Genomic DNA, 20492 nt, shown 5'->3' with positions numbered 1-20492 from the left:
CTGTATGAATAAGAGTCTCGCGGACAGACGTCAACATGAAGTCCGCACTCATACCAGAGGTGTTTTGTTTTAGACATGATAAGGCACTTAACCAAGAAAGTTTGCGTAAGGTGAAACATTGAACGAACGAGACAGAGGCAATAACACTCTGAAAGTGCACTGTACATAAAGAACCTCGTCACACTCCTCGCCGAAAGGCTGCCTGATTGCATTAGGAGTACAAGAACGTGGGCCTGTTTGCAGGTTCCTTTCAATATTAAAGCAAAAAGAAAAAAAAAACCTGAATGTATATATTTTTATTCGTTTAAGTGGCCGTTAAAGACGTGAAAGTGGTTGAGACTAGTCGAGAGTATTCCTCATTGTATTTTCCGTGGCCTACATGGAAGTTGTAGTAAAGTGCATCCACTGAAATCACTGCACGAAGAAATACGCGCGTGAATTGTCACGGGCATCCATAAAATATTTGTTCCACAAGGCGCAATAAAAGAATCAAAACCACCAGTTTCTGTATCTTCAAAATTCTTTTAATTCGGAAGGTTGATATGATTCAAGATGCAAAAGAAAAACGAAATTCATTCTCTCATGGTTCAATACAAGACAGAGCGAAACAAAAAGGCAAACACGACTTATGTACAGATGTAAAAGGTGTAAGGCAACAACGAAAATAAATAGGTAGGGATAAAAGCGTTTGATGAGAGCGAATACGCATAGGAAGACGAACTCGCTTGTGGAGTAAAAACAGCTCGCTACCGCCACAGTTTCTCAGCACGTGTGGCTAGGACCTCGAGACCCGTAAGCTTTCGATCAGTGATGGAAGGCGCTTCTCTTGCGAGTCTGCGTTATTCACAGCCTCGAAACAGGCCTCGCGAGAGACTCCAGTGCGCTTTACAATAAAAATGGCAATCGAAATACAAACATCCACATACAAAGCAGCTCAAATTGAGCATTCGAGGTATGTCCATACACGTTGTGGTCGACGACCGTGGACAAAATATCACATGGAGCGTGGGTGGCATAATCAGGGCACGGCTCAATGCGCGAGGAGGACCTGTCCAGTACGAAATCCGTCTCGCATTATACTACCGATGGCTCTCCGACAAAACATATGTTATATTTTAGAAGCTTTTATCATAATAAGGCCGCTGGAGGTGGTGGTCCCCGCGTGCCCTAAGAAACTACGCGTGTACCCTCATCAGTGATTCACATTAAGACATTTCCGGTCCTCGCGGCTGCTTTCAACATTGTTTTAGCGTGTTACATCGTTGATGTAACACGAACATAACGAGCAAAACTTACACGCCTTCATTACTTTAACTCGCTCGATCTAAAATCCATCGCCACTGCGTCGTCATTCTTGCCCTTAGGACTAGTATTAGCACGAAGACGCGGGACAGGGAGGGTAATTTGATTCGCTCATTGGAAACACAAGGTAACGCCGTTCCTTGATATGGCGCCTCACCGTTTCCCCGTAGGACGGATATGCGGCGTTTTGCTGCTGCACGACCTCGCATTGTTTTCGAGAGCGGAAGATTGACTTGCGAGGCGAAGAGGATGGTCTGTGACCGCTCGACCTTTCTCCAGCAAGCGCCGATACCAATCTCCCCACTGTCGGCAGGGTCGCACTCACGACCGCATTCAATGGGGCCTTGCGCGTTCACCGCTGTCGTCGAGACCATGTCTTCCGGAGCCGTCTATATCATTCTTTTTCTTTTTCTTCTGGGAATCATGAGTCAAATAACTGTTACACGGGGCATAAGAACAGTTGGCGTGACTTTTACGCAAAGGGCGCCTATGGCAAGAGGAAGTATTGGTAAAAGGCGTCGTCGAGGGAGGGGAGGGGGGAGTGCGGGTAGTACGATAGTACCATTCTGCGTGTCTGGGCCGACGAAGCGACGACAGTGACAATGAAAACAAACTACGGGAGGCCGCCTTCGAAGCGAGACCGAAATGGGAACGCAGATCGCGCTCGCCTAAATGAAAAAAAAAGAGAGGAACAAAATTCGGCAAACGGAAATAGAAAAAACAAAGAAGCCTCGTCAACGCTTGTGCCTGGCACGTCGTATGTGCAATACAAGAGCTTCAGCCGCCGCCTCTTGCTTCTGCCGCCTGTCGCTTTATCTTGCGAATTGTTGTCGTAGTACATAGAGTCTTGGAGTATGTATGAGTGCATGCACCTGACAACCTTCGATGTGAAGACAGACGATCCCATCCATGTAGACGCGCCTGTATAATTGCAGGCGAGTGCGGATCTTTCGTCTTCTCACATTCTCTGTCCTCGATCGGCGGAGTTGTGTGCTTGCGCGAATGTCGCAAGCATGCTGCTTCTGACACCACCGAACGTCCGGTACATGCGTTAACGCATGCTGCACCCTGACCTGTCCGAGAAAACGCTCACGATTATGTCCAACAGATGGGCAAGTGTTGCGAGCTCTTGCTGCGACGCTCACAGATTGCACGGTCACTTGAATATCCCAGGAAAGACTGTCGGTTGCCTTGTGGACAGTCGGTTGCCGGCAATGGTCCCTGCTGAAGTGATTCGAGTATAGCTTGACTGGGCACTAACAATCCTTGACTAGCTTTTTGTAGCTGTTGCGGTAGAACCGGTAGAACATGAGGAAGAAGAAAATGCACTCGCTGATACATAGCCAGCTGAAGAAAAGGGGGAAGCCGCATCGCAAGAATAGAGGCGAGATGGCGTGCGCTACGAGACCGACGAACTGGATGAGCTGTATCTGGGTGATGTAGCGCTTCCACCAGAGGTACTTCTGCACCGAGGGGCCCAGCAGGGAGAGGAAGTAGTAGCCGTACATGATGACGTGCACACAACTGTTGACGGCCGCCGTCAGCATGTTGTTGCCGCCACAGGCGTACTTCAGCACAAGCCACACAGTGCACACAACCATGGCATGGTGGGCGACGTGCAGCACAGTGACGTGGCTCTGCTTTTTGGTGAGCACGAAGAAGACGGTGTCCAGCAAGTCACCGATCTTGAGCAACATGTACCACCAGACGAGGTTGGTCAGCGCCACAGCTTTCGGGTTGTCAGAGTAGTCCACCGGTTGGCAGGCCCAGCTGTAGCCACCCCCGAAGTACGTGTACCGGAAGAACTGGACGGCGAAGTAGGCGCTTGCGATGACGTTGGCCAGATTGTACGCCATGATCACAGGCTTGAGGTTGTAGGGCTTGCGGTCGCGCATCCAGTGGGGCCCCACCGTAGTCACGAACGAGACGTACACGGCCACGACGCTGATCACGGTGATCGGGCTGTCGACCATTGGCCAACCCTGGACCCGGGGGTCGGCGAGGGAGGACAGGTATCGGAATCCGTCTTCCAACAGGGCCATGACTGCAGCACGTTGCCGGTTGTAGCGCCTCCCGGTTTGGTCGATCGACGTGTATATAGCGGCACGGTACGTCGTCGCACAGCCCTGCGTGTGTCCGTCTAGGTCGAGCGCGGAGCCAACACTGACAATTTCCGAACGAGATCGACGCCATTTAGACAGTCGGTCGCGGCCGTCTCGCTGACGTCAGAGAAATTCGAGCCCTGGCACGTGCTCGCGTACACGGCGTAGTACCGTGCGTTCTCTGGGGCCAATGGGGCGCGGCGTCGGACACCTGCGAGCCCGCTGATTGGTCGGTGACGTCATTGACGTCATCATTATCGCCCGTAAAGCACGGGGTGTTCCGAAGCGCATGCTCGAGCACCCCGCGCGTGTCCCTTCACACCGCCGCCCGGCTCGGTCACAAGAAGTTGGGCGTGCGTGCGCTGTGGCGTGCGGCGCGGCGAGGATGTGGCCAGGCACGCGTACCTTTCCGCTATCGAACGTCGCGGCAGTCGCGCTGGGACGCTCCCGATTGGCGGGCGAGACGTAGTGATGTCACAAAACCGGATTGACGCGACGGTAAGAGGAGGCTGGGAAGAGCGGGTTCTTTTCGGCGTCCGTTGCCGGCGCGTCAGACGGCAAACGAGTCAGCGTCGGGGAAACACCGTTCGCCGGCGTTGTGGGGATTGCGCGAGGAGGTCGCTGCTGTTGCGTCGGTCGGTGTTTGTTTACCCTGGCCTCTCGCACGCCTCACACGCGGCCACGCGCGTGCCTAGACGGTGTCGTCGCGTGCGCACCCTTCGGTCAGCGGTTGCACAAGAGGAAAAGACCACGGCTTTCGCCGAAAGGCCTACATTACGCACGCTCGCGAACGCAAAGAGAGGGAATTTCATAGGCGGCCGGGTTGCGGGCCCACGACCGCTGGGTGGTTCTTCCGATGGCACACGAGGGCCGCTGTGGCTGTTTTTATCTTGTGGGGATATTTTAACAGCTATTGCGGGCATCATATGTTGCTTTATTCCGGTGAAGCTTGTTGCGGGATTCTCGCCTCATTGGGAAACACCTTGTTTGGAGCTACAGCGCCTGTTACGAGAATTGTGTTATCTGTGGCAGAGCGCGTAGCAAAGTGATGTCTGAGCGGCCAGTAACTTGTTTATTTGTTGCGGACAAACACTTTTCCCACAATGACGAATCGTCCTTTTGACTAACTGGGAGCTTCCAGCTGTAATCCGGGGAGGGAATTAGAAAACAAGATGCTGGAATGATGCTTCAGATGATGCAGCAGATAACGCAGCTCTATTAACTCCAAGACAGGAAGCAGAAGACATTGCTCAATGTGAGCTGCAAAATACGTCAAGCATGGTTTGAAAGCTTGTCGGTTGTGTTTGATCTCGAGTCCTGGTCTTCTGCGCCTTGCCTTTACTAGTTCAAGCATGAACCAACTTGCCAAAGCAAGAGATTTACATGGTTTGAAACTTTTCAAACTAACGAACATTTGCTTTAAATTCCGTGAATACCAAGAATATACATAGCATTCGCTTCTTGCCGAAAAGCACACGTAACTTGTATCTTGAAGACGCATAAATCCAACAAAAAAGCAGCCATAAATATATAGAAGTAACTCTCGGCTCGTCACTACTCTAGGCACCACATATTGAACAAGTAACTAGAAATTTAGTTTTTGGTTGTTATACCGTATTTAGTGTGTGCAAATAATTTCCACCCTGAAGCATTACGTCTTACTTACGTGTGTACTTTTATTGACATTTAACATACTGTATCGAATGGTGAGTTTCAACTACGCCTCGCACATTGATCCTTTGATAATGATGTATATCATATGTCAGTACGAAAATTTGAAATGAAATACTCAATTTTATTAAAGAGTTTGCAAATCTCGCAGCGTCATTTAAAAGAGAGAGAGAGACAAAAGCAAAGGAAAGACAGGGAGGTTAACCCGAGATTATCTACGGTTGGCTGCCCTGTACTGGGGGAGGGGCAAGGGGACGCAATAGGTGAGAGAGAGAAGGATTAAAAAAAGAAAAGAAAAACATTAAGGTCATTAAACATATGCATGTAAAATCAACTATTTTCAGTGGCACGAGCGTCGAATTCAGTATAAATTAGCAAAAAATAGAAAGAATATTACAGTAGAAAATTCATGAGTTTCATTATGTATATGATATCAGAGCAAATTTTAATTACAAGTTGAATTACTTGAGTGTGTGGAATAATTACAATTAATTTCAGAATCATAATTTCACACATTTGTTCGCCCTTGACTTGAGTTCGCCGCTCCAGTCTGGTCTCCCCACCAAAATTACTTAATTACCATGCTGGAATCAATCCAAAATAGAGCCGCACGTTTCATTTCCCGGAATTATGACCACAGTTCTAGCGCAACTCAAATGCAGATTCACCTTTCACTTCAGCTGCTAAGTAATCGCCGCGACATAGCCCTTTTGTCATTATTTCATAAATACGCCCACCACACTAACAAACGTTCCCTACACCTAGAAACGTCATCGCACACGCCGCACAGATTATACAATCATCATAGCTTCACGCACATCTATGGTAAAACAAAAGCACTTAATTCGTGTGCAATCCCACGTGCCATTCGGCTCTGGAACAACCTCCCCTACAACATAGTTGAGGAAACTGACCGTAAAAAATTCAAGCACTCACTGAACTCGTTTAACCCTTGTTAACCTTTAATATCACACTCACTGTTCTGTGTTATTTTTTCTAGCTTTTTCTTGCACTGTTACACGTTTGTTACAAACTGATATATTTCCTTTTTATTGAACTCATATGCAGCTTTATGTAGCTAATATGTTTCTCTGACTTTTAGGCTGTGCACTTGGCTGCTGTTTTCTTTTATTTTTGTTGTTACTAGATTGTATGTGCTTGATTGTATGCCCCCCTTACTCAATCCCCATGTGTAAGGCCTTGTAACGTATTGTAACCCTTGAAAGGTATTTTACAAGTAAATAAACAAATAAATAAATTAAAAATTACTGGTTACCACACAGCAAAGCACAGAATCGCCACGTGAGCACGAGTTTGCCGAAATTTCTGTAAACTCGGAAGTAGAAAGCAGAAGTAATGGTGTCACTAATAACATCACACACAAGACGGTGGCACGATATTTAACAGACTAATTAATGAAAAAGTGTTGCCTGGCATAGGCTGAACATCTGCCTAGCAGATGGGAATGTTACGTCACTGATTCGTGAAATTGGTGAAAACAATATTTTCCTGTAGTCCGCCAATATATACATTAACGTTGACATTTATTGTTCAGCGGGAAAATCATGGGAGAAATACATGCCATATTTGAAAATCGCTTATCACAACAGATGAAACCTTCGGATATTGTAAAATAAAGTGCTTTTTTGTCTTTCGCAATGTACTCGAGAAATATAACTCCCGGTCCAATCAACATTTCTCACTGTGAGATGTCACAAACAGAAACCAAATAGAGACGATTGTCGGAGCTGTTATCTGCCCACTTATCTGGCAAAGAAGGAAAAGTCAGTGATTTTAAGCGAGGATTCACTTCGTAAATAAATTTTGAAATGTTTCTTATACTTTCCTTGCTTTCCTGCATAACAAACGCTTCGTGGAAAAGAAAAAAAAAAGATTTCGTTCTTGCAATTTATGTTCTCCTGTTTCAATAAGGGCTGATCACATGTAGGGAACGTCCTTGTCTTGCATATTGAACTACATGACTCGACGGAATTTAATTAAAAAGGCGCATTGATTTACCAACGCGATGACAAACGCAGCTGCTTGTCTCGATAGAAGCGTTCGATATTAAATTACAGTCGCTGACCTGATACTATCATATTCGGATCGTCAGTCGTGTCTGCGATTTCGACCATGGCTTAATATTGCCGTGGAAAGTAATACGTAACGTATACAGCTCGACTTTGTGTCCATGTGCAACAATGTTGCCCTGGCAGAATGTGCACTTCAAATTCCACTGCAGTGCAGTATAATCGTCTATAATTGGTTTCTGTTTATGACATCTCACACTGAGAAATGCTGACTGGGCCGGGAGTTATATTTTGCTCGATTACATTGCGAAAAACAAAAAAGCACCTTATTTTACAATATTCGAAAATTTCATCAGCTGTGATAAGCAATTTTTAAGCATTGCGTATACTTCTCCCATGATTTTCGCGCTGAACAATAGATGTCAACGTTAATATATTTATTGCCGGACTACATGAACCCAGACTCAACGCTCCTGGCCTGCTCTTTCGATTGTGAGTTGGCCTATAGGAACGCCTAGAGAAATGCTGACACTGCGATGGAAGCCTTTAGAGCAAAACTAAACCAGTTCAGAATCAGAAACTACAGGTTCAAGATTCTGCTTTAATTCATTCGACAGAAAATAGTCATTTACTAGCGGAGACAATGAAGGTCAAAGTTTATCGTCTTAGATTCTGCACACTAGGCGAGGCGTCGGTCTACGTCAGTGTAATGTTGCGGATTTCATAGTATTATCACGTGTTTGAGTCGTCCATGTGCGAATGAAGTTCCCAAAAGTCACTAGGTTGATTCTATACTTCCGTTAAAATGTAAAATAACCCTGTTTATCAACCAGAATGTTATACACGAGCAAAGGCTGTCCGTACCCATGATAAGTTACATCGAGAACACATCATTGGTATCGCCACCCGCCTTATGTGTTTGAGCGTTTTCCGGCTTTCCAGCGCTTCGGATGCGATACTGACGTTTTTGGCGTTCCAGACGAGTAACACAGGAAACTAGCTTAACTTTCTTCACCTCTTTCTTAACTCTCCCAACCTCTTTAGTATCCCTTTAAATCATCGATTCCACGATCTCTTTTTTTAATTTTTTCGGTTTTCTTCTACAGCGGTAGGTGTTTTCAGTACCCCCGACAATTATGTTGAGGTGACAGCGGGCCCAGTGCAGTAAGCACTACCAACGCTTGCGTAGACCCGCGAGTGCAATGAAACAGGCGAGCCGTCCCTAGCCTGGGCGTTCTGCGCTGGTTGTGCACTGTCGGTGCGTCCTCGCGCTCCACAGCCATTAACCCTGACTTGATGCAGCCTTGAAGGGGTGCACGGTAGTGCGACCACACACCCCTTCAAGATGCATTACCAACAAGCCCACATTGCAGCCTTCCTGATGCAGCCAAGAGAAAGATAAAGAAAGAAAAGGAAAGACGGGGGAGGTAAATCAGGTTGTAGCTCATTTGCTGCCCTACACTGCGGCACGGGAAAGCGAGAAGAAAAGAAAGAAGAAAAAAAAACAGGAAAGTGACAAGAGCTTCTGCTTCTCCATTCCGTTTTATTTATGTTTTTTCACACAACTTAATAGCGGGATGGAGGCACGACGGTCATGCCCGAGGACTGCTGCCCAGATTCCGTCCTCCAGTAATTGTCATCCAAAAGTAGGCACTGCCATGGGCGAGTGGGAATTAAAACAGCGGTAAGGACGCCGATAGCGAAAAGAAACAACAGCATGCCATTCCATTGTTTCTTTTTGCTGTCTGCGTCCCTGGCGCTGCTTATAATGACGTTGTCATCCTGTTATTAACTCCGCGTTCATCGCTTTCACAAGACTGCGGGCATATTGACAGCTTAAGCAGATCAATGACTTGGTTCCCGCAGCTAGAACCTCACTTTGAATTTCACTACGCATTGTATTATTGTGCACCCCCGCTTTTCGTTGGAAACAGTTTTTAATGAGCAGCATACTCTGTCTCATTCTTGACGTCGTACGGTACGTAGGTAGGTAGCTTTTTAGGCGAGTTCCTGTCTCACCTCGCTTTCATAAAGAAACAAAACAATGTGTGACCAATGGCAGAATCCAACATCTGTCGCCGAGCACAGCAGCCGGATGCCCCAACCATTTGACCACGATCATTTTTTTTCTTGCAATTTTTGCTATTAGACGACAATCGGATTCGTACTTTGCTCGTTCCAAAGCCAGCCAGCTCTTCGAAAGACTCGGCGCGTGTGCCTCGTACCACCCTCTCGTCTTCTTTCTTTGTGACAGCTTGCGCTTTGAGGTGCCCTGTTAAGCTGCACTATTTTAGGCACTGGCCAACTTTCCATAGTACCTTCCCCGTAGCAGCTTACGCTACACGGAAACTGTTACACGTTATCCAATTCTATGATCGCCCAAGTTAATCATATTTCAAGATTTCTTCGCCGCAGTACAAATACCATCGTCGACTTAAGATACCCTACGTTGACATAGACGGACAGTCAAAACTCGGTCTAACGAAACCCGATTTTACGAAGTTCCCGATCTAACGGAAAAATTTCGGTTCCCCGGCAGTACCCATAGGGTTAAATGTTGTCATCAAACCGAATTAACGAAACTTACTTGGCCGAACTCGATTTAACGAAGTTTCTCCTGAAATAAATGAGTAAAAAAGCGGCGATTTCTTTGTAATCTTGACACAGACTAGCTTTTCTTCGAGCGTGCGCTCTAAAGCTATCGTGTTAAACCATCTAGGCGCCCTAGTCAAGGCCCTAGCTTTATTTCGACGAGGCCGCACGCCACGCACATTCACGGAACAGCGGACTCACCACCGCCTCGGTAGGGGCTGCGGTGATTGCTTCCATTATTTTATGGTTTGTGCGATCGATTGCTAGATTAGCGGTAAATACAATTCCGCGATAGCTTTTGCGTGTGGCCATGTTGCAATTTTAGATTTTGAAGGAGCGAAAAAGTCGTTTCTCGATTTTACGAACTTCCCGATTTAAAGAAATAATTCGAGCGTGGTCATCACTTTGTTAAATCGAGTTTCAACTGTAGGTGCATACGATTGTATAACATGTAGTCGCTGGCGATTTCACAATCCGTGTTTCTTTCGCTTCTTTCGTCCCTTGCCTATGTAGAACCCACCAATCGCCGTGTCTAAGCTCGTGTCGAACAGCCGGCACAGAAATCGTGCCCTTGCCGTCTTACAACTGTCTTCAACGTGGTCATCGTCGTGCTGCTGTCGTCTCGTAAACGTACGCCCGCGAGCCGCACTTACTCAATATACATAAGCCCGTTAGTCCAGCCAGCTGATAGGGTTTTGCGGAACCCCAAACAATGCTGGTTTGCCGAGTACCTGCCAAACGCTTCGTATAATATGGGTTCCCACAGTGCCCAGGATGTCCACATTTTTTTTTGTACTGGTAACAGCACAATTTAGTTGCTTTCTTTTGGCTTTTGCTTATGTTTTGTTGACACCTCCTTGAGCCAGAAACCAAGTTAGATTGCATCATATCTCCTAGCCATTTAGTGCGGGTCATCCGATTCTTTCCGGATGCAGCAAAGTGCGTACGTCCGGCTTATCTTCCGAATAACCACTATTGCAACTAACCATTTGATTTTATTTATTTTTGTTTAGGAATACTGTTGGCTGAAGGCCACTATAGGGCAGTTGCAAGAAAAACGAAACGAGATAGCAGTGCTGCCGCAGCCTAGAACTGACCAAAGGAGGCATATGCACAGTAAAATGCACAATACAAAGCAAGAAGAAGCAAAATACAAATTACATCAGGGTGGCATTTTGAAGCGAGAGCTAAATAAACGAAGGAGTCTTCTTTACCTGCGGGGTGGTTGTTCAGGTGAGTGGGTACTGCATTTTTGTATCAATGACAGCGTGAAACAGGGAGCGACAAGGCAGATGGTGTCATCAGCGTATGTGTCTTATTGCTTTCTGTTTCGTGCTGACATTCATTCGAAAACGTTGGTTAGCCAAACGAACAGTGCATAAATTCACAAGATAGAGGATGACCCAAGCCAGAGCAAGTTGGCAATTACAGTGTGTATACCACACAAAAAAATAAGAATAACTCAGACGGGGTTCACGAGCACACAGCTTCGTCATTGAAGAAAAAGAGTTTATTTCGGAGAAGTACACAGATTGAGATAGGCTGGAGACGTGGAGGCAGCCTGAAGCTGTTCCACTACTCTATCACAGGTATAAAAAGAATCGAGTGAGGAGGGATTAGGATGGTGTATGAAATGAAGTGAAGCATCACCAGAGGCTAAGGAAATAAAGAAAACAATACTGATGAACGTGGTAAATAGTTTAATAGCAAAGTGGTATAAAGAAGGTATAGATAGAAGGAAATTTTGACTGCCCCCGTCAGCGCCAAAGGTTACGGCAATGCGCTGGGGAGGGGGCCTTTGTTGAAACAAATGAATCAGTCTGTATTGGACGCGTGCACAGGAGGAGCATGAGTAAATTTCAGTAGTGTGAAACCTATTGCTGAAATATACAACCACGTGATCTCCTAAAACCACAGCAAGCGCAGAAAAAGGCTATGACCAGCCCATGTCTTGATCGCACACGTGTCACTGTTGTTTATCTTTTTGAAGGGCTGTCTACGTGTCTGACGTCGTCACAAAGACCATCATCTTCATTAAGCTTCTTAACACTATATTTGCGTAATCAAAGTACCAAAAGAAAGATGACCCGTTCTTTAGTTCTAGGCGTGACTCCACAATTTTGTGTTTGTTTTATCTGTGTACCATACCTAAGAATATCGAGGTGTGCCATATTTTATAGCACCCATCGAAGAAATATTGCATCCCGAATGGAAATATGTTATCTCAGGGCCAACACCTTGTGGTGCTGCACTTCGATGACACGCACACACACACACACACACATACATAGACAGACGCAGATATATACAGGGTGTTTCAGCGAACACTTTGAAAATTTTTTAAAGGTTGCCTTTGACAGATAGCTCCATTGTAGTTTATGAGCTGGTCTACTCAAAGCGGCGGACACTACTTGCACAAAAAATAAAATGTAAAGCAATATTCATTGCTTCTCTCCACCTTCCGGGTTTCCGCAGAACTACTACGTCAAACACTTACTTATGCTTCGTGTTGTCGACAAATTCGACTTCGCCCTACCATCTGCTAGCCGCCTGGTTAGCTCAGATGGTAGAGCGGCTGCCCCGGAAAAGCGGTGGTCCCGGGTTCGAGTCCCGGACCAGGACGAATTTTTCTTCAACTATGAGGCTTTTCTTTCGAGGAACCCGTATGGGTTTCCTTTGTAGCAATTGCTACGAACGGGTGGATGTCTGATTTTCCTTTTATTCATTGCTTCTCTCCACCTTGCAGGTTTCCGCAGAACTACTACGTCACCCGGTATATATATAAACGAGAAGAAAGGGGGTTAAATGAGGGGCCCGATTTTTATTAATCATATCATAAGAAGCCAACTAACACTGACACCAAGGACAACATAGGGAAATTACTTGTGCTTAATAAATGAAATACCTAAATGATAAATAAATGGAAATTAATAAATGGAAATGGAACACCCCCAGGGTTTTTTATGTATTTATTTATTTATTTATTTATTTATTTATTTATTTATTTATTTATTTATCACAATACCCACACCACCCGTAGGCATTACAGCGGGGGAGGAGAAGGAAACAAAGAACCAATAAATAAAGCAGGCAAAACAAAACATATGCCCGGAATGCTTTCATACTCGCACATACACACAAAAACACAAAAAAACTATCTTACTTCAGTGGGCGTATAGAGTTTGAAAATACATCATTTGATAGAATCATTGCGACATCTGATGGTAGCTTGTTCCATTGGCTTATGGTTCTGGGGAAAAATGACATTTTAAACCCTTCAGTTTTGCAGGCTATTTCTTTAATCTTATTTTCATGGTCCAGCCGTTGAGAAACGTAATCAGGCTTGGAAAAATATTTCCCGGCATATATACCTGTTCGAGAGTGGAATATGTTATGAAAGAGTTTCAGTCTGAGATATTTCCTGCGTTGCTGCAGTGGTTCCCAACTGAGGCTTTCTTTTGCTCTTGAAACACTGAAATTCCTAGTGTAATTTGAATAAACAAAACGAACGACTATGCTTTGAATTCTTTCTAAACTGTTCACGTCACGTGCCGTCCACGGATTCCACACTGCGCACGCATAATTCAGAACAGATCGGACATTTGATTTGTACAATGATACCTTTGTCTCCCGCGACAACGTTTTTGCATTTCTGCGCAGGAAACCTAGAATGCGGCGTGCTTAAGTTGTGATACGATCAATGTGACGGCTCCAAAAAGGAACAGGTGTGAAATAAACGCCGAGATGTTTGTGCTCCTGAACCGATATTATCATGGTTGAATTTAAAGAGTAACAGAAGTCACGGGGGGTTCTTTTCCTCGAGAAACGCATATGAACGGTTCTTTTTTTCATGTTAATGCGCATGTGCCACTTGTTGCACCACTCATTTACCTTGTACAGGTCGTTTTGTACAACACTGCAGTCATGGGTAGTATGAATAGTCCTGTACAAAACACAATCATCGGCACCTGATTTTCGATGATATACCGGAGCAAATATCATTTATATAGATAAGAAATCAAAGTGGTCCTATGACTGATCCTTGCGGCACTCCAGAGGACACATCAACTTCACGGGATGTTTTGCCATTAAGCACAACTTTTTGTTTTCTTAAATTTAGGTATTCTTTTATCCAGTTAACAACTGTACCGTTTATATTATATATTTCTAATTTTTCTATAAGTAAAGAGTGAGGGACAACATCGAACGCCTTCTTAAAATCTAGAAACAAACAGTCAACAGAAAAACCCTTATCCAAAGCTCCTGCTAAATCATGCGTCAGCTCAAGCAACTGTGTTGTACAGGAAATCCACTGCGAAATCCATTTTAAAGAATGGTCACAGTTCTTTCGGTCTTTTCTGTATACGCAAGTGGAACGTGCTAAAGTATTTATCTTTGGCTGTCTGCGTAGCTACCTTCATCTCTTCAGTTTTGTGTTTGAGTTTATCTACTATTTCTAGTAGGAAACAAACACATCCAAGAAAGTGGATGGGGAAACTGCGCCGCGGTAGCTCAATCGATAGAGCATCGCAAGCTTAATGCGAAGACATGGGATCGTTCTCCACCTGCGGCAAGGTGTGTCTTCATCCACTTTCATCCATTGTATATATATATATATATATATATATATATATATATATATATATATATATATATATATATATATATATATACGCAGGAAAGAGACGACGAACTTTGAGACATTGAAAACTTCTCCCGAAACTTAAGACTCAAAGAATATTTTCATGGCCGCGCTAGCAGCAAACAGGACCACCCAGCTATACCGTCCGCGACACACTGGACGCCTGCCTCACAACGGGACAAATGCCTAGACCTATATATCAAAGCTGTTTCTCGCGACGTGCTCGACACCTACAAGACACGCGCCCCATTCCAGAGAAATCTTTCCACTAGCGAATCCGATGCTCTTAGAAGCCTAAGCACGCGCGATGATATTGTTATTAAACCGGCAGACAAGGGTGGCTCGGTCGTGATAATGACAAAAGAAAATTACAACAAAGAAGTCGTAAGACAGTTATCTGACGGTACATTTAATAAAGAACTTCCCTGTGATCCTACCGACGAATTCCTTTCCATCATTAAGGAGACCATAAAAGCATTGGTGAAGAAGCAGAAGATCGACGATAAAACAGCACGCTCCTTGATCCCACTTAGTCCAATAGCTGGGCGCTTTTACCTGCTGCCCAAGATACACAAACCAGGTAATCCAGGCCGTCCCATTGTATCCGGCATCAGAACAGTCACAGAATACATCTCTCGTTACGTCGACAGTCTAATCAAATTTATTCCAGCCACATTTTCTTCTTTCATTAAGGATACTAATGCTTTTCTTAATGACATAATAGATCTAACCGTTCCCGAAGGCTCGCTTCTGGTAACGATGGATGTCACTTCCCTCTACACGAATATTCCCCATAGGGATGGCATTCAAGCTGTCTTGAAATCCTATGAAAACCTCCAATGTAATAGCCCGATTGATAGCTCAACCCTCGAGGTTCTGCTTAAGTTAGTTCTCGAGTTTAACAACTTCGAATTTAATAATTCTCATTACGTACAAATTAGTGGGACATCGATGGGAACTAAAATAGGCCCCAACTATGCGAATGTTTTTATGGGAGTGCTCGAAGACGCGTTCCTTAATAGTGTACGACTAAAACCGGTCTACTTTAAGCGCTACATCGACGATATATTTTGTATTTGGACGCATAGCGAAACGGAACTCCTAAACTTCATTGCGGAATTCAACCAGGCACACCCCGCTATCAAATTCACGCATCATTACTCCCCGTCATCTGTAGACTTCCTTGACGTGACGATTACCATTGCCGATGGACGCCTAATCACAAAACTCTACAAAAAGCCAACTGATAATCATCAATTTCTTCATTTTGAAAGCAGCCACGTGCGTCATTGTAAGACTGCGATTCCATATAGCCAGGCACAGCGCTTTAAGCGCATATGTTCCGAAGAAGGCGATTTTAATTCTTGTTGCCAGGAACTCAAAAAGAAACTTCTCAACCGTAAATATCCAGAGAAGATGATCGATGACGCGATACACCGAGCGGCAGGATATGACCGGATGGACTTTCTTAAAGGCAGGAACAAGCCCAGTGGCTCCCAGTCGACTAATTTGATACTCACACATTCCGCATCTAACCCTAAGGTCTCAGGCATACTCCGCAAACACTATAACATTCTTACCCAAAGCGACAGGTTAAAAGCCATCCATTTTTCCTGAGCCACCTCGTGTCGTGTATAGACGTTCGAAAAACATAGGTGACATACTAACGTCTTCAAAAATCGCCACTTCTAACCCGACCGGTTGCAGCCGCTGCAATAAACCACGTTGCAAAGTCTGCGCTCATATAACGCCTACATTAACTGCCACCAGCACAGCCAGCCAATTCATGTTCACTATTAAAGGCAGTTTCAACTGTGATTCATATAACGTAGTGTACTTGCTCGAGTGCGGCACTTGCCACATGCAATACATAGGCCAGACTGAAACACCTTTCAGGATCCGCTTTAACAACCACAGGTCACATGCCAAATCCCAACCAAATCTACCACTCTCGAAACATGTTAACATGCCGGGCCACTCATTTAATAATCTCAAAGTAACAATACTCGAATCTGCATTCCGCACCAACCATGACCGCGAGCTTCGCGAATCTTACCTGATTCACAAATTTAACACTGTCTCGTCTGGAATAAATGAAAACAAAGGAAAACTAACCTGTCTAACTTTAGATTGAGCACAAATATACACTTCCCGCACAGTGTACAGACATGATTTCAGCGCTTTTTTCTGTCTCTTATTTTACATGTGGCTTTTTTGACGTATGTCGCTGTGGCTCGAAGTTGTACGCTTAACATATTACATGTTTAGATAATTCGAGGTTGCACTTAGAGATGCCATGTGTCAAACATCACGCCTTTGTATCTGCTCGTGTAAGTCATTTTGTTTTCACTACACATAACCATTGTAACCGCTGGCACTTACTTGAGAGTCATGTTTGTATGTATTGTATCGTGAACACATCTGCATTTCATTTTTTGTATATTCCAAAATGCGTGTCATGGACAATCATTTATAATGCGCAATGATAATGATTTATGATGCGCAGTGTATGGTCTAGTCAGTGTAGATAGCGCGCCCTCTGCTCGTGATACGGTGCCTTTAAAGCTGTGTATGTGTTGTCCATGCGTTACTGTACTCTGACGAAGGCTGGTCCACCAGCCGAAAACGTTAAGTAAAAGAAGTCTCCCAAAAAGTTCGTCGTCTCTTTCCTGCGTATTTTACGTCGGGTCCTGCGTGCTGAACTTTGAAGAAAACCCCTATATATATATATATATATATATATATAGGAGGAAGTGCAGGCACACGTAGGAATGCAAACGCCGGGGTTTCGTCTTCCTCAAGAGTCCAGCCTTGCAAGCACCCAAAGCTCAATTTATTCGCAATGCTAACGGACTATAAGTGGCACGCGAGGTGATCCATTACGGCCGACACGGATATTATTAGGATCGCCGACTGGCCGTAGATGTCGTAGCACGCCGAGCTTATTCTCATCAACTGTGTAAAAAGGCAGTGATGACGCTGCCTTCTTGCAAAGTAGGTGTCTTTAGCAGACATGACGGATCACCTTCAAACCTCTAAAAAAAGTTACAGAGGCATTTAAGCCTCCTTACGTTCATCGAATGTGAAAGCAGTATGACTCTTCCGCGCGATACCTTTCACTGCTCCTGTGCTCGAATTGGGCAAAGTCGGTTTTGACGATGGGCCATCCAAAATTTTTGGGTGGGCTAAGTTACTTTTGGGAGTGGGCCATGTCGGTTTTGAACGTGGCTCAATGAAATTTTCGTCAATTCTGGGGGTGGGCCGCCCAATTTTTGGGAGTAGGCCAAGTCAATTTCGGAAGTGGGTCAGGTCGGTTTTGAACGCGTGTCAAGGTCAACTCAGTTTTCGAATTGGGCGAAGTCAATTTTTTGGGTTTGGGCCACGGCGTCGAACTATTCACCGTGGGGTTTCGCAGTGTGAGACGCAGCAGGTCCAGCGCCGGGAACAAGACGTCATCACTTGGTCCCGTGTCTTTTGGCACCATTGGATGTTAATGCCGGACACTGGATTTTCCCCTTCATGGGACATATAATGCTTTCGCATTAATAGAAAAGAGCCCTTGACTAAAAGAAGACAAGGAATTTCAGAACCCCAGCTATCGCACTTGTCGCGATGTCCCTGAAGCCATGCAGCGCTGAAGCTATTGCTATTCAAGGGCTGTATATGCAGACGTTGCACGTTCAAGGCCAGGCGCATACGAGTTCGAATTTATCTTTGACGAAGGCAGTCGAATCAATCTGCACGAGATCTCTGTTGTATTTCTCAGTCGCGCTGTTCGCACGCCTTGCCACGCCTTGCGCGATGTAATCTCACGGCTTCAGCCGCGTGATTTCCATTGCCTTTCTGTACCCTGTGCTTGCGTCACCAGAACCGCTTCGTTTCGCTTCGCGCACGTACGATTAGGCTCTGCTTATCTTTTCATATTGCGTCAGCGATTTGCCCTGAACTATGCTTTTTCTCTTCAAGTGTTCTATATTAACTGCTTTTTTTGTCAATGACATATGTACTTCTCCCTCCCCCCCCCCCCTCTGTAATGTCAAACTGGCCCCGTGTAAGTATAAATGATTATCGCGCATACACAGCATGGCGTGCCTTCTTGTGCCACGGTACAATATATATATATATATATATATATATATATATATATATATATGCAGTTCGCTCCAATCGAAATACGGCTGTCGTGGCAGGCATGAAAAAAAAATTGGTTATCTGCTTCTCCTCAAAGAAAGAGTGGTGCTGCATATTTCTTCAAGCGCAGTAGCTTAGAAAGTTAAATAACCATCACAATACTACCGCACTAGAAAGTAAGACGGGAAGCATACTTCAAAATACAGTACTGCAAATGTACGTAGCGTCGCATATGACCAGCTAAAATTATCGACCGCCTCTCAAATTAACGCGGGTTCATTTTCGGCTGGCACCGAAAAACCAGACACAGCTGACTAACGGGTCTGCAATTAATCAGCTGTTACAGTGGCGTTCCGACAGCGTAGGGCTTAGTCGCAGACTCGTTAGCTTGTATTTTCGTGCGGCCTTGAGCGTCCCCCTTCACTTAAGCTGCAGTCACAACGTGGTAAAAGCTTAACGATGAGGATTTTGTCATCATATATATATGTGCCGCTTCAGTAGAAATCTTTGGCCCCAACAATGTGCATGATACAAACCTTCATTGGCGCCGTCACATGCTTGCCGATCGGGAGCTTCACCGCCCATTACTTTTAAAGTGAACGCTTTACTGGTCGCGAACTTGCGATTTCGCAGCGGCCGTGCTTCGAGGAGGCACATGACGTCACACCGTGTTTCTCGTCACACCACGTTCCTCGTCGTTGCGTTCGCCTCCGCTCGCTTCGCCAGCTGAGTCGCATGCCTGATAACATGTCGGGGGATTGAAAAGGAGAGCTCGCGTGCGCCGCAACCACAGTTGAGGCGGCATTGTGGACGGTGACAATTCTGATAAGGAGGAGGAGGCCTGGAATCGACATCGGAACGAGATGAAGAGGAAACGAATCGCCCAGGAAACAGACGAACAGCGCGCCGAACGGCTGGCTAAACGCCACAACTTAGCTAGACAACCAGACTAACCTGGACTTGAAATCAAGACTAAACAAGGCTAACCATGCTCTATGCCTTAGCTTTTGCTACGTATATCCTGGCATAGCCGAGCTAAGCCACTGGCTTTTTTTTTTTTTTTTTTTTTTTGCAGTGGCCGCGTTCGCGCTTCGATACAGTTCGGTGTCTTTTGACCGCTTTTGTGAAAATGTTCTTTATATAAAGTCAGTTCTGAACGAAAAATAAGAATTTACCTTTAGAAGCAGACAAACCGTCCGCTTATTTGGCCGCTAACACGTTCTTCTGCGTCAATTTGCTTTTCGTTGTTTCTTATTTGCATTCCGTCGCGGTAGCCTCACGTGCATGCTCGCGCGAGCCAACGGCGCTGGCGCCTAGAGAAGCATAGACGGAACGCGCGGAGTGATCAAATTTGGAGGCCGCGCTACGTACGTAGCTTCCACAGTGTTGCATCTGATGTATAAAACGGATTATAAGGCCACAGTGTACCTCCGGCTATTATGCCTATGATGGCCGCCGACGGACGCACGACGTGCGCGACAGTGTTTCTGAAAGACAGTGTTGTGATACTAGGCCAACAACGACACGGATGACGACCGTGGGTGGCGGCAGTGCGACGAGAGTTCGGGCCGAGTTCGAACGGCGCCGACACATTCAACCTGCCGACTGTCCTCGCACTGTTCTCAATGCGATCGTCTGCTGAAAATCGCACCAAATCATGATTGCCGTAACGCCTCTGCTAGTCGTATGTATATATTGTTGCGCTCGAAACGAACGGAAATATTCTGTCGAAGTCCAAAATCTGATAACCAGCACTCGCCTACCGCTGATGTCGTTTACATTCAGTATATATGCCTAGCATGTCCGTAGAGTTCGTAACCGGCGAGCGAACGGGCCCAGCTGAGTAGCTCTGTTGAAGGAAATTAATTTTCAGTTCTGATTGCGCTGCAGCGATTTGAAACAGGGCGTTGCTGATTTCGGGTCGTGTGTGTTGTGGTGATCCGCGTGGAACTTCTTGTGGTGAGCCGTGGCGGGTTTCTTCTGTGATTAACTTGGTCTCAGATAACTCGAATATAATGGGCT

The 20492-nt window shown here is 45.4% G+C and overlaps 1 non-coding gene and 1 pseudogene across 1 annotated transcript; one reads left to right on the top strand and one right to left on the bottom strand.

Annotated features, from left to right (window-relative positions):
* Positions 1-555: 555 nt before the first annotated feature.
* On the bottom strand, positions 556-3776 carry LOC142579390 (very long chain fatty acid elongase AAEL008004 pseudogene; annotated as a pseudogene).
* Positions 3777-12245: 8469 nt separating this feature from the next.
* Positions 12246-12320, top strand: TRNAP-CGG (transfer RNA proline (anticodon CGG)). Its single transcript has one exon. It is a non-coding gene; the product is annotated as a tRNA-Pro (tRNA).
* The last annotated feature ends 8172 nt before the right edge of the window (positions 12321-20492 follow it).

The sequence above is a fragment of the Dermacentor variabilis genome, chromosome 4, assembly GCF_050947875.1.
Source record: "Dermacentor variabilis isolate Ectoservices chromosome 4, ASM5094787v1, whole genome shotgun sequence".
Lineage (NCBI taxonomy): Eukaryota > Metazoa > Arthropoda > Arachnida > Ixodida > Ixodidae > Dermacentor > Dermacentor variabilis.
The sequence above is the reverse complement of the archived record's forward strand: the minus strand, read 5'-3'. Positions and strand labels throughout refer to the sequence as shown.